Source organism: Convolutriloba macropyga, chromosome 9 (assembly GCF_964194025.1).
Source record: "Convolutriloba macropyga chromosome 9, txConMacr16.3, whole genome shotgun sequence".
NCBI lineage: Eukaryota > Metazoa > Xenacoelomorpha > Acoela > Convolutidae > Convolutriloba > Convolutriloba macropyga.
Window position 1 is genome coordinate 65654277 of NC_134476.1, and position 14299 is coordinate 65668575.

Consider the following 14299-nt stretch of genomic DNA (forward strand, 5'->3'; position numbering starts at 1 on the left):
AAAACTGCTAGAAAACTAGTGTTCAATAGACTTGTATCCTTGTCATTTTCCAAAATGGAATTCAGTTTTCGATCTCATTGCCGGATGTAGACCTGAATTTATCAATTATTTCAGTTCAGTAGGTAGAAATGTCGCTTAAAATTTTCCAAAAATTGTTCAAAATAATATTTTTGAAATACTGCTAGTTACTGTTGGTTTCTAAGGAAAGTGTTCGGAATTGACAAAAGATGATAAAAATAGATACACCTATCGTAGATTTTTTCTTTACACTTTACCTTGACAAATTATCTGGAAATCAATATTCAAAACCTCTTCCTCATTTTTAAAAAATAAAGAGGAAGCCATCTTTTGAAAAGAAATTGGCCATGGTGCCAAAGAAGTTATTTAATCTGGTTCAAACAATTTATCGGAAAAATTCTCAAATAGTAGGAATGATTTTAAACGATCTTTTCTTGCATAAAAAACGACGAAATAACGAACAAAACGACGACTACCATGCAAGGCTTTGATTGTTTTTGTCTAATGAAACGATCAATAAATGACGTTATCCTACAATTGAAAAACAAAATTCCTCAACACATAACCTTAACCGCCGGGGTAAAATGTAACATAATGAGTGACTAATTATGAAAAATATACCAAACTTTTTAAGAAGCATTTTTGACGTTTAACTTAGCAGTCCAAACCGTTATAGCGTTCAAATCTAAAATCAAGGAAGACTAAAATCTATTTTTTGTCATTCTGGTCCGGTATTTTGGACTGGGTTAAATTTTTGCTGGTTTTTTGAATACGTTCTGCATAACCAATAAAAATGTACTTTTCTTACAATTTGCTGCTTAATTGACATCCCAAAAGTTCCCCAGGCTGCAGTCGTTAAACACTGGTGGTCTTGAAAAAAAATTGCAACGAATGTTTGTTGTTCGTGGTTGTTAGTAACTTTAACCCCTAATTCTTATAAACCCAGCCAGAAGTGGCTTTATTACCTGAATAACAAAAACTAGCCTCAATTAGTCAATGAAGGTGCAATAAAAAGGGAGTGGGGTGCACGAGATTCTACCTCTCAATAGCCCAGATGGCTGTAATCAAAGCATATTTGGGTGTGCATACCGAACTAACTTTTATCGGAGCTCTCCTGAATTTATGAGATCTACAAAATCATGATTTTTTTCTGAAAATATGCGTTACAGTCTGGCAAAAGCTAGCTTAATATTTCTCTCCCAGATATTTAATTTGCAAGATCTTGCAAAATTCCTGCAATAAACTGTCATCTTGCATGATCTTGAAATGTGATGGTTATATTACAAGATCATGCATGACGAATGCTTAGCTAGCAAGATTCTTGCAAGCTCGTTTCAGCCAACTTCTTCAATCATTAATTGTTACAGGAGTCTTATATTGGAATTTGCGGGTAATTTGTCGAAGACTTAGTTGCGTGTGTTTTAAGAGATAAATTGACACAAAATTTAATTAGATAAATGAGCTTTAACAATGAACTTTTTACAATCAACCAGCTACGCAAAAAACTTATTGATCCGTTGAGCACTTAACACACAGAAAAAATTTTTCAAAAATTTTGATTTGTTTCTTTATCCTCGTGTGAACTCCAGAATCGAAATTTTCATTCCAAATTTTTACAAAATAACTCGTACACAAAAACTACATATACAAAAAGAGAATGTTTCAAAAATTTGATTTGTTGATTTATCCTTGAGTGATCTTCAGAATCAAAATTTTTATTCCAAACTATTACAAAATAACACGTATTAGCAGTAAATTTTGCAATAAATAAGAAAAACTTTGAGAAACGACGTACTTGTCTCATACTGGTCCTGTTCTGGCATGTTTAAAGTATCTCTGTATTTGCGAAGTTATTGTATATCGCGGAAGACTCTTGCAAGACAAATGTTCTGAAATACTGGTAGTTACTGTCGGTTTTCTACGGAGAGTCTTTGGATATGACAAAAGATGATAAAAATAGATACAACTATCAAATATTTTTTTTCTTTACACCTTCCTTATGATAATAATAAAACTCTGCTGATAAGAATTGCCAAACTAATTAAAAATCAATATTCAAATTTTCTGTCGCCTTTTTAAAACAAAAATGAGGCCTCCTTTTGAATAGAAATTGGTCATTGTGACAGAAAGTTTTTAATCTAGTGCAAAGAATTTATCAAAAAAAGTCTCACCTAGTAGGAGTGATTTGGAACAATCAGTTCTTACATAAAAATAACGACAAAATAGCGAATGAAACGACAATTACCACGTAAGGGCTTTGATCGTTTTTGTCTAAGAAAAACGATTGAAAAAAGGCGAATTCTTACAATCAAGAAACAAATTTCCTCAGCACAGGTTCCCTGGATTGAAACGTAACATAATGATCGACCAATGATGAAAAGATCCCCAATTATTGCGGAAAAATTTCCCACTTTAAAACTTAACAGTCCAAACCGTTTTAGCGTTCAAATCCAAAGTAATGGATGACTTAAATCGATTTTCGTCGTTTTGGTCCAGTATTCTGGAGTGGGCTATTTTTTTGGAGATTTTTTGAATACGTTCTGTATAACCAATAATCATGACGAATGCTCATGTAGCAAGATTTTTGCAAGATCGTATCAACCAACTTCTGCAACCATTAAATGTAACAGGAGCCTAAATTGCATTTCGAGCGTAATTTGTCGAATATGTAGTTGCTTGTTTTTTAAGAGATAATTTGAGACAAAATTTAATTAGATAAATGAGATTTAATAATGAACTTTTTAGAATCAACCAGCTATGCAATGATCTTATTGATCCGTTGAGCACTTAATACAAAAAAAGTATTTTTCAAAAATTTTGATTTGTTTCTTTATCCTCGTGTGAAATCCAGAATCAAAATTTTCATTCCAAATTTTTACAAAATAAGTCGTACACATAAACTACATATACAAAAAGAGAAAGTTTCAAAAATTTGATTGGTTGGTTTATCCTTGAGTGATCTTCAGAATAAAAATTTTTATTCCAAACTTTTACAAAATAACACGTATTAATAGTAAATTTTGCAATAAATAAGAAAAACTTTGAGAAACGACGTACTTGTCTCATACTGGTCCTGTTCTGGCATGTTTAAAGTATCTCTATATTTGCAAAGTTATTGTATATCACGGAAGACTCTTGCAAGACAAATGTTTTGAAATACTGGTAGTTACTGTCGGTTTTCTAGGGAGAGTCTTTGGATATGACAAAAGATGATAAAAATAGATACACCTATCAAAAATTTTTTTCTTTAAACCTTCCTTATAATAATAATAAAACTCCACTTATAAGAATTGCCAAACTAATTGAAAATCAATATTAAATTTTTCTGTCGCATTTTTAAAACAAAAATGAAGCCTCCTTTTTAATAGAAATTGGTCATTGTGACTAAATATACCTGAAGCTCTTTGTGTAAATATTTACCTGAATGTCGGTTCAGTTGAGATTCCAGTGTCTGTTAACCCGAACAATACCGGACGAAGAACTCAGTGCGGGCATTTTTACCCGCAAAAATTTTTCAGAGTGTAGTGCTTTTTATTGATGTTGTCCTTATTTTTGAAAACAAATCATAATTTCTTCCAATCAAAATGACTAATAAGCAAGTTTCTTTGCAGAACCATTTTTAATCGTCTTTGATCAACCCCGATTGCGCAAAACTACGATTCTCCAATTTTAAATAAAAAAGTGATATCAATTGTTAGAATTTCGATCAAACTATAGTCTTAAACTTAGTGAGAATTAGAAAGAAAGTTTTGACTTACCAGATTAGAAAGACAAGCAATTTGATTTTGATCAAAGAAATTATATAAATGAATCGTCAAGAAATGGTGCTGAGAATCAATATTCGGTTCAAATTGGTGAATCTAGATAACTATTATTAGAGTTAGATTAATTGATGTAAAATCTTCCCAGCATGTATTAAATGATAATGATATCTCCGGAAGTGTGAATGAATTCTCAGAAAAGTGCAAATGCATTCCATTTATGGTTCCCTTTGCGACTGATTTGCAGAAGCAAACCATATTGGGTAACCTTTGCGACCCCCACTATAAATCACGGTGCTAAGATTAGTTTTGTATCTTGACTTTTTCACACTGATAATGGGTATATATACAGCTGATTTTTGAGTCCTTTTTCATCCCCAAATTCAAATCACCATCTTGATCTAATAATCAGATCTCTCCTGTAAATCTCTAAATTCTACTGTAAAATATCATTTTGTTATTCTCTCATTTTTGAGAAATTAATTCTTTTACTTAGTTAAAAACGCTTTTTATTCCGCTTGCGAAAGTCCATAACCCAACAGGTTATGGGCCCAGCAATTTTCTAAGTCATAAAATTAATTTTCAAAACAAAACTAATTTGTTGTTAACAGTCATAATCCTTTTCTGCTTAGTACCTTTTCTTTTCACAACTGTTTTGCCTGCTCAAACTTCAATGGATCAACAGACAGTGAAGCTGCTGACCTACACAGGAAAGGCACAGGACTTTCCAATCTGGAGCACAAGATTTGTGGCGATGATGCAGACGAAGGGACTCTACAAATCACTACTGGGGACAGAGGAGCAACCCAATGAGCCTGCGCCACTGGCCAATGGGGCAACCAATGATGAGAAGAAGAACCACAAGGTGCTGAAGGATGCATATGAGAAGGAAGTTGCAGACATCAAGGAGAAACGGAACAATGTGTGGTGCCATCTGGCACTGACTCTAGATGCAACAACCCTCATGCTGATGAGACATGACTGTGTGGGAGATGATGGCATTGGAGATGGAGCAAAGGCTTGGAAGCTTTTGCAAGATAGATTTCAGAGTGTGGAGACGCCGACAGTGTTGACTTTAGTGGCACAGCTTGCTCGACTGCAGCTCGAGGATTCTGAGGATTTGGACAGCTTCTTCATCAGAGGACAAGAGTTGCTCACAAGGCTACAACAAGCAGGGGAAGCAGTCTCAGAGACCCTCTTCAACGCCTTGGTCCTCAATGGTCTGCCAATGAGGTATGAAAGTTTTGTTATACAGGAAAGCTTCAACCCGGCAACGAACTTCACAGAGTTGAGGAAAAGGCTGCAGAACTTTCATGAGAGCACGGTGCAGAGACACAAGGGACAAAGTGGTTCAGTGGCACTGGCAGTGAAGCGTGACTTCAAGAAGGGACCCAAGAAAGGAAACTGCTTTGTGTGTGGGATCCCTGGACACTTTGCCAAGGACTGCAGGAAGAAGGAGACAGCACAATGCAGCAAGTGTGGTGAGAAGGGTCACCTAGACAGGGCATGCAAGAGACAAAGAGATGGAGGCAAACATGAGTCAGTGGCAATGGGTCCAACATTGGCTACACCAGACGAGGAATGCTGGGCAGCTCTTACCCAGTGGAAGACAGCAGGCATGCTAGTGGACAGTGGTTGTACAGATCACATAGTGACGAACATCGATGCGTTCCTGGACTTTGTGCCCACTCAATCAGTGGTCAGAAATCCCAACGGAGAGGCTTCCATAGTGGTGGGCAGAGGCTGTGTGAGGATCAGCATACCCTCAAACAAAGGGGAATTCCAATGCGAACTCAAAAATGTTCTGTGTGTGCCGGACTATTCTTCAAACCTCCTATCAGTCTCAAGATGCACGGAGTGGGGACATAGCTTCACTTTCGAGAGAGGAAACAGCTGCATGAAACTCCAGAAGGGAACTCGGGTAAAACTGACACAAGAAAATAATTTGTTTTAGTTACCCTGCAGCGTTCTAGAATTCAAGATGAGTTCCAACAGCGTGAAACTTGACAGTGCAAGGAAGTGGCACAGACGATTGGGTCATTTGAATCAAGCGGATGTGATCAGGAATGCACCAGAGACAGTGGGGGAACTCGATGATGTATGCAATGTGTGTGCATTGGCCAAGATCACAAAGACTCCAGTACCAAGAGTGGCAGAGACCCAAGCAGAAGAGAAGCTGGAGAGGGTGTTCACAGACGTGATGGGACCTTTCAGAGTAGAGTCACTGTCAGGGTTCCGGTTCTGCATGGTGTTTGCAGACCAATACACGAAGTTTGTGTTTGTGGATTTGCTTAAGGCAAAGAGTGAAGCACTGGCCAGCCTGAAGAAATTTGTTCTCAGTGTGGGGACGCCCAAGAAGCTGAGGCAAGACAATGCGAAGCAGTTTCTCTCAGAGCAGTTCGAGACGTACTGCTTAGATGCAGGCATTCTACAGGAAAAGACCATACCAGAAACGCCACAACAGAATGGGTTAGCTGAGAGGTGCAACAGGACACTGCTGGAGATGGCAAGATGTTTGCTCATTGACTTAGGACTTCCCAAGATGATGTGGGGAGCAGCAATTCTTCACGCAGCAAGGATCAGAAACTTGGTTGTGAGACGGGGAGAAGAAAAATGCCCAGCAGAGCTGATGAGAGGTATAAAACCTAAGCTTTCAATTAGTAAATTATCTATTTTTGGTTGCACCGTCTTCATGAGGAAGAGGGACAGAGAAGTTAGCAAACTTGAACCCAAGGCACTGGAAGGAAAGTTTGTGGGTTACACTGAAGGAGAAAACGGATACCTGGTGTACATACCCAACACACGCAAGGTGATGGCAGTTCGAGATGTGATCATCAAGGAGTCTGAAGTGGGCTCAATCCCTGACAACAAAGAAACGGCGGACCTACTAGATGATGGATTGGAACTGGGAATCTGGCACCCAGATGATGGTCATCAAGACGATGACAACAGAGAACGACAGGACACATCTACTGCAATAAAGGAGGAGTGGCATGACGCAGGGAGCGTGAATACACAAGAAACAGCACTGAGACAAGAGGCCTCGGATGTTGGAGAAACAGCACTAGATGAAGGATCTAATGCAACAAGAGAGAGTCACAGAGACTCAGAGTCACTGGAAGACAGTGACACAGAAGACTTCCCACAGTTAGAGACAGTTGGCTTCAATGAAGATGCACTGGAACACGCGGACAGAGCAGAGCCCAGACGAGGGACACGAGCAAGGAATGTTCCGCAATTTTTTGGAGAAGTCAGGACCCATCTTGCTGTGACTGAGGGCGACTATGTGGAACCCAAAACAGTCTACGAAGCCAAGCAAGGTGACGATTGGGACCAGTGGCACCGGGCAATGAAGGACGAGGTCAAGGCACTCCAAGACAACGAGACTTGGAACCTAGTGAGACCACCCACAGACAGGGACGTCATACCGGGCAAATGGGTTTACAAAGTGAAATTGGGACCCAGTGGTCAAGTGGACAAATACAAAGCGCGCTATGTGAAGAAAGGCTTCAAGCAAGTGGAAGGACTGGACTACTTTGAGACTTTTGCGCCTACCTGTAAGCCAGAGACATTCAGGATTCTACTTCAGCTATCAGCGAAGCAAGGCCATGTGATGCACCAATTTGATGTCAAGACTGCTTTCCTGCACTCACCAATCGAGGAAGAAGTGTATCTGGAACAGCCACAGGAGTTTGTAAAACGCGGATCAGATGGGGAGAAGTTAGTATGTCGACTAAATAAATCAATTTATGGTTTGAAACAGGCTGCTAACAACTGGTACAAAGAGCTGGCAAACTTCCTACTGAGACAGGGGTTCACCAGAAGCAGGAACGATCACTGCTTGTTTGCAAGATCAGAGGCAGAGGATCACACCTTCATCTTGGTCTGGGTTGACGACATCATAGTAGCATCAAGAAGTATGACAGTGGTCTCTGATGTCAAGAAGGCACTAGAAGCAACCTTTCACATGGAAGACAGAGGGAGACTACACTGGTTTCTGGGTCTAAGAATCAGACGAAAAGAGGGCAAAGTCACAGTCGACCAAGAACGCTACATAGAAACAATGCTTGAGCGGTTTCAAATGGATCAATGCAAACCCTCAAGAACTCCAGCTGATTTGAATTTGAAACTTCAGACAGCACAGAACGGAGACGAAGAAGTGGACCAGAGGATCTACAGAAGCTTGGTTGGATCACTTCTGTATCTGGCCAAACAGACGAGGCCAGACATCATGTTCACAGTCAACATTCTGTCCAGACACATGAATGCACCTACCAATCAACACTGGATGTGCGGAAAACGACTTCTGCGATATCTTCAAGGTTCAAAAGGTTTAAAACTTACTTACACAAAAGAGGCTAGTTATGATTTAGTGGGGGAAAGTGATGCAGACTGGTCTGGAGACGTGAACGACAGAAAATCAACAACGGGCTATTACTTCAAGCTCAACGGACGTGGCGCAGCACTCAGCTGGGGTGTCAAGAAGCAGGCCACAGTTGCTCTTTCTTCATCAGAAGCAGAATATCAGGGCATGGCAGCAGCAGTTCAGGAAGCACTCTACCTGAAACAACTTCTAGAGGATTTTGGCATCCAACAGAAACGTCCAATAGCAATTGGAGAAGACAACCAAAGTTGTATCAGACTCTGCCAAAACCCAGTCATGCACAAAAGGAGCAAGCACATCGAAACAAAGTTTCACTTCATCCGGGACAAAACGGAGGATGGGACTATTTCAATTCATTACGTTCCTACAGACAAAATGGCAGCGGACATCTTCACAAAGTCCTTACCCGTTTCGAAAGTGGAAACATTCAGAGCAGTTTTGATGGGAACAGACTCTACGCAATCAGCTCAAGTCTGAGTGGGGGTGTTAGAATTTCGATCAAACTATAGTCTTAAACTTAGTGAGAATTAGAAAGAAAGTTTTGACTTACCAGATAAGAAAGACAAGCAATTTGATTTTGATCAAAGAAATTATATAAATGAATCGTCAAGAAATGGTGCTGAGAATCAATATTCGGTTCAAATTGGTGAATCTAGATAACTATTATTAGAGTTAGATTAATTGATGTAAAATCTTCCCAGCATGTATTAAATGATGATGATATCTCCGGAAGTGTGAATGAATTCTCAGAAAAGTGCAAATGCATTCCATTTATGGTTCCCTTTGTGACTGATTTGCAGAAGCAAACCATATTGGGTAACCTTTGCGACCCCCACTATAAATCACGGTGCTAAGATTAGTTTTGTATCTTGACTTTTTCACACTGATAATGGGTATATATACAGCTGATTTTTGAGTCCTTTTTCATCCCCAAATTCAAATCACCATCTTGATCTAATAATCAGATCTCTCCTGTAAATCTCTAAATTCTACTGTAAAATATCATTTTGTTATTCTCTCATTTTTGAGAAATTAATTCTTTTACTTAGTTAAAAACGCTTTTTATTCCGCTTGCGAAAGTCCATAACCCAACATCAATAGATTTCATTATCATCATTCCTATCACATTTTTTTTCGAAATTTATAATTGCGTTTGCTTTTCTTTAAATTTGGGTTCCTATTATCATGTTTTGTAGGACTAAACTGCCCAAAATTTTTCTGTAACTTTCACGATCACTTTAATATTTAAACCGAAGCATCTCGTATTCCTGATGCTCCTAAGCGACTTTCATTGACATAATTGCCAGTGCTTTATTGGAAATCTTCCCTCGGACCATTAATGTCATTCACAGATTAGAGAAAAGACAAATCGTAAAATTGTCAACACACACCCCAATAAAAGCACCCTTATTTCCAAAAATATCCATTGTTCATAGTATGCATTCCACGCTTATCCATAATTTAATGACCTCAAATTACAAAAATTATAACTCTCCTTTTTACGTCATGGCAGATTATAACTAGACTAAGCTGTAACGAAATGTATATCATGGCTGCTAAAAATTCGGGTTTTATAATTTAAACGGCTGTCAAAATTCATAAAAATCATAAAGCGTTAATTTTTTAGTCTAAGAAGACTGCGATTAAATTAAATAATGAAAAAATGACGACTTCTTGTCTCTGTTTTGACTTTTTAGCCAATCAGATTTGAGCTTGTGTTGCTTCTAACGATGAAATTGAGTGAAAAATGGCTGAAAAAATCATTTAGATTTTCTATTCAATTCCATTATCTTACTTAAATACACCCATTTTTTGTTCAATTAGGGCCGCCTTTTCCCTTTTTTCCCTATAACCATTCCCTTTTTTCTCTCTTTTTAAATCTTACCAAAATTACCAGTTCTCCCGGTAAAGGGGAATTACTGATTAGGGAAAAACGCGTATAGCTGTGCTAGTTACTCTAATTCTCTCTAATACCAAATCCCTTAAAAATGAGTTCATTATTCGACTAACTGTCAGTTTTCCACAACTAGCTGAAATTTCTTCCAGAATAAAAGGAAGTTGTAATTTGTCCATACTTTTAATGATTCATTTCTGCTGGAATTTTACGTCACCCACGAAAAAAAACTGACATTTTATCAAAAGAAAGGACAAATTAACGCTTTGAGTTGTTCGCTTACAAAGTTGAATAATCTCAAGGTGAGTTTAACTAGTCAAACTGGTAAGTTATAATGTTTATAACTGTTTATAAATTTCGTTTATAATGTTTGCTGGTTAGGAATTAACTTTTATCCTGATCCAGGATAATTTTCAGGTGGTGTAAAATCTTTTAAAACTGTGAAAATATCTTCAGGTTTTTATAAACATATTTTTTATAACTGAACAAAGAACAGATTGCTTTTGGACGTAATTTATTTGCTCGGTTATATTTTGGTTTAGCGCAGTCTCAGTTCGAAAATTTTGTTTAACAGACTGACAGAAAACAGATTAAGTTCATTTTAATTACAGAAAGCTACCCTGTGGAAAAATTATTTGAATTATCTTGGTAGGAAATTGATGAGAATCTTGGAAGCAAAATATCGACATTGTGTGTTTTTTTGAGAAATTGGGCATTTTACACCGCTCTTACCAGACTTGCAGGGATTCATTGCAAAATTTTTTATAAAAGTTTTTATGAACTAAAAATAACTTGCTAAAATATCCCCGTTTTAGTCGAAATAAACATCTTGCTTGTGTTAGATTTTTCTAATTTTCATTCACTTGGCATTCACGTATAAAATTTTACAAGCATAAATTTAAGAAAATATTTACTTTTAATACCCATGATCAATTTAAAAAATTTTACAGCCGTTCAGACCATCTCTTATTATTCATTTTTTTTGGTTTTAACATTTTCATACAATTCAATTTAGTTTTACAGCGTGAAAACAATAACAAAAGTGTTAATAATCATTGACAGCAAATTACTGTAAAATTCAACCATTTACAAAAGCTTTTTTGAAACTTAAAAACAAAAACCTTGAAAAGAAGAAATTGAGATTTTGCCAAATTCGGTTACTAATTGTTTTTCAAAATAGCCGAGCTTTTGAATGTAACCCAATTCGGCACAGTTCCTGTAGATCCTATGTGTTAACTTAGCAAAAACGAATATAGCTACATTCTCGGTCAACCTTGACCGAAGTAATTCATGTCTGCCTTTGCAGTGTAATGGAGGTCGTTCAAAGCGGAATGACACTATAAATATTTTTCATGAAAACAAAACTAGACCTACACCACCTGATGATTTCATGAGTACAATAGTGTCAATAACTTCGATAGCAACAGTCATGCTCACAATTTTTTTGCTCAATTTCAAACTTAAATTTTCAATTATAACACCGCAAAGAAGTGCGCGAAACAAAAAACATAATTTCAAATTTTTAAATGAGACCATTTCCTTTTTCAAGTGCTGAAAAAATTTTATACTTTTTATGTGACAATGAACTGTTTTAGGACAGAAATTGCACTCCGATAAGTTGTGTGACTCGTAAATTTTGAATAGACTCGTTTAATTTGAGAGGTCTATTTAGCAGCATAGAAACTGGTCTAGCAGCTGGTCCTATTGAAAAAGGGTTGTTTTAATCTACTCGAAAAACGTCAAAGAGGAAGCTACTTTCATAATAGCAAATCATCTAATTATTTTTTTGTAAAATATGCAATTTTTCTTTAATTTTCAACAAAACGTTTGACGAGAAATTGCTCTCCTGAAGATTGATATTGAAGCTGACAAAAAAGTTAAAATGATACAAGTATTTTAAAAAACTTGTAACTGATGAGTTAATACTCCTGTCATCATTGCCATGCAGACATACAAACATTCAATCGAGTGAAGGTGCTAAAGAAAAAACCAATATTATACGGACAGATAGAGATGGTCAACTCAAGCCAGAGTTTTTTTTTATTTCTCCGAGAAATGGTAACGATATTTTTTTCCTATTCATTGTACCATAAAAATGTTTGAAAAATCTAGTAACAGAGGACTTTTTAGCGACTTTATTCATGATGTGTTAATGAAAACATCAACATTATTCTAAAATCAGGTTTGGTATTTTTGTTTTACAGAACATAAAATTCAAAAGAAAGATTCAATTTCATGATTTTTTAGTGCTTCCAAAATAACCCAGACAAAAAAGTTCTTCAGACTGTTTTTAGCTATACAATGGACTAAAAAAATTAAATGTGGAAAAATTTTACATCTGCATTCATTTCTCCAGATTACATGATAATTTGTGATTGATCTTATGATTTTCTGCTAAATCTCGTTTAACGGTGCTTTTCAATTTTAACCAATTTATTTAAATTGACATATAATGGTTACTTGTGTTTGATGCATCTTGTGTTTGATGCTCACACGAAACTCTAGCGAGTGCAAAGATATGTTGACATTTGTAGCTTTCTAACGTTAGAAGACGTTAGCAAGATGTAGAATGCTTCAAAATATTTCTTAACAAGCTTTTTTTCATTGTTTAATTACTGCCATGGTTTCTGCGGTTTGGGGAGATGTGACTTCCTGTTGTGTTTTTCAAAATACCCTTCCTGTTAGACGAATGTGAATCTTGTAAGACGATACATCCTTTTTTAAGATTCTGTCAAACCCTTGTAAGATCTTACAAGACAACCAATCGGAGATGTCTAGAACCCGTACGTGATTCCATGTACGTAGTTCAAGATTTAGGATTGACAGTTGACTTTACAATAATTTGAACAAATTATATTGTCATTACTTCTCAGTTGCAACAACAAAACTGAAATGATGTAGTGCTCTAATTTTCCTTAGTATAATTTTACAATCTTGTGCATAAAATTTACTTTTACTTTCTATTCTTATGGTACTTCATTTGTGAATATCTTTAAATGAAATTGGTAAGAAGACGTATTTGGTTTTCCTAATTATGTTTGCCCAATTTTGGAGCCCTATACTTTAGAATGATTTACGGTAATGACGATAGGTTGTAGACCCATTAAGCAGTGGGGAGGCGGGGGGGGGGGAAGGGGGGGGTTGTTGGGTAAATAATACTGAAAAGAGCGAAATATAGAGCCCTAAAAAGAAACCAAAATTTGTTCAACCAAATTTTTCCAGAAACATATTGTTGTTTACTACACACAATACACACGCATTATTTGTTTGTGGGTATGCAGGGAAGCAAACACGTGGAAATGGAACCGGGATTTGGGTTTATGGAGAACAGATTGTAGGGCCCTTTTCCCATTTAGAGAATGGGGGATTTGTCGGGATCAAAGGTGGCTTAAATTGGGCAAAATCTACGGGGGGTTTAGTTCAACAACTCTTTCTCTCTATCACTCACTCAGTATTTGACTTGACTTCATATCAACTTAAGAGAGGATTGTCTTTTGAGAGCGGCGTTAGTTTCACTTCAAATAAAATTTCACTTATCTCTCTTAACCAGTCATGCGTTAAAACTGATGATTAGCCGATTAATAAGCGAGGTTTTAAAAGCTGAAAATTTACAGAACAAAAAACAAAGCAATCATTTTCTTGCAACCCGTGAACAAAACTTTTGGTTTTCAAAAATTTTTTATAAACAGATTAACTCGTTTTTTTTTCCATAAACAATTGTTTTACTAATTATAGATTTTCGAAAACTTAGACCAGCAAAATCATAATTTTTAATATTATAACACTTTATAGGCGCGCAAACATCAATTATTTGTGATGTTATATAACCTGAGAAAACGGGCGATAAAAACAATATAGTCAATTTTTTATTCTCTGATTGTGAAACTAGCTTTAGATATCAGATCAAACCATACTCTCTATATAAGTTTGTACAATCCTATTATGGTTCCTAAGATTTTATGAGTTGCCATTTATGATTTTGAAATTGGTGCTAAAGATCGTAAATGACTTTGACTGGTTAAGAAATCTTAGTATCTCAGTTTTATTGGTTATAGGTGATAAAATGTGTCTATGATCAGGTTTTCGATCTGTCGGTATTAGTTTTGATCTAAATGTTTATTCTGGGATTTTTCTGAGGAGGTTATTTTGCTTTTTTTTTCAAACAGATTTTCGTGGAAAAGTTTTGCTCAGGTTTAGAAAATTCCCGTTTTGATGGTTTAAGTAATTTTTTTCATCAATTTA

General features: G+C 36.4%; 1 protein-coding gene across 1 annotated transcript in view; it reads left to right on the forward strand.

Moving 5' to 3' along the window:
* The first annotated feature begins 9945 nt into the window (after positions 1-9945).
* LOC142346291 (neural cell adhesion molecule 1-like) overlaps positions 9946-14299 on the forward strand; it is a 98307-nt gene continuing 93953 nt past the window's right edge. The window contains exon 1 of the mRNA XM_075398806.1: positions 9946-10381. The gene's annotated coding sequence lies outside the window, so the exon portion shown is untranslated. The remainder of the gene's footprint in view (positions 10382-14299) is intronic.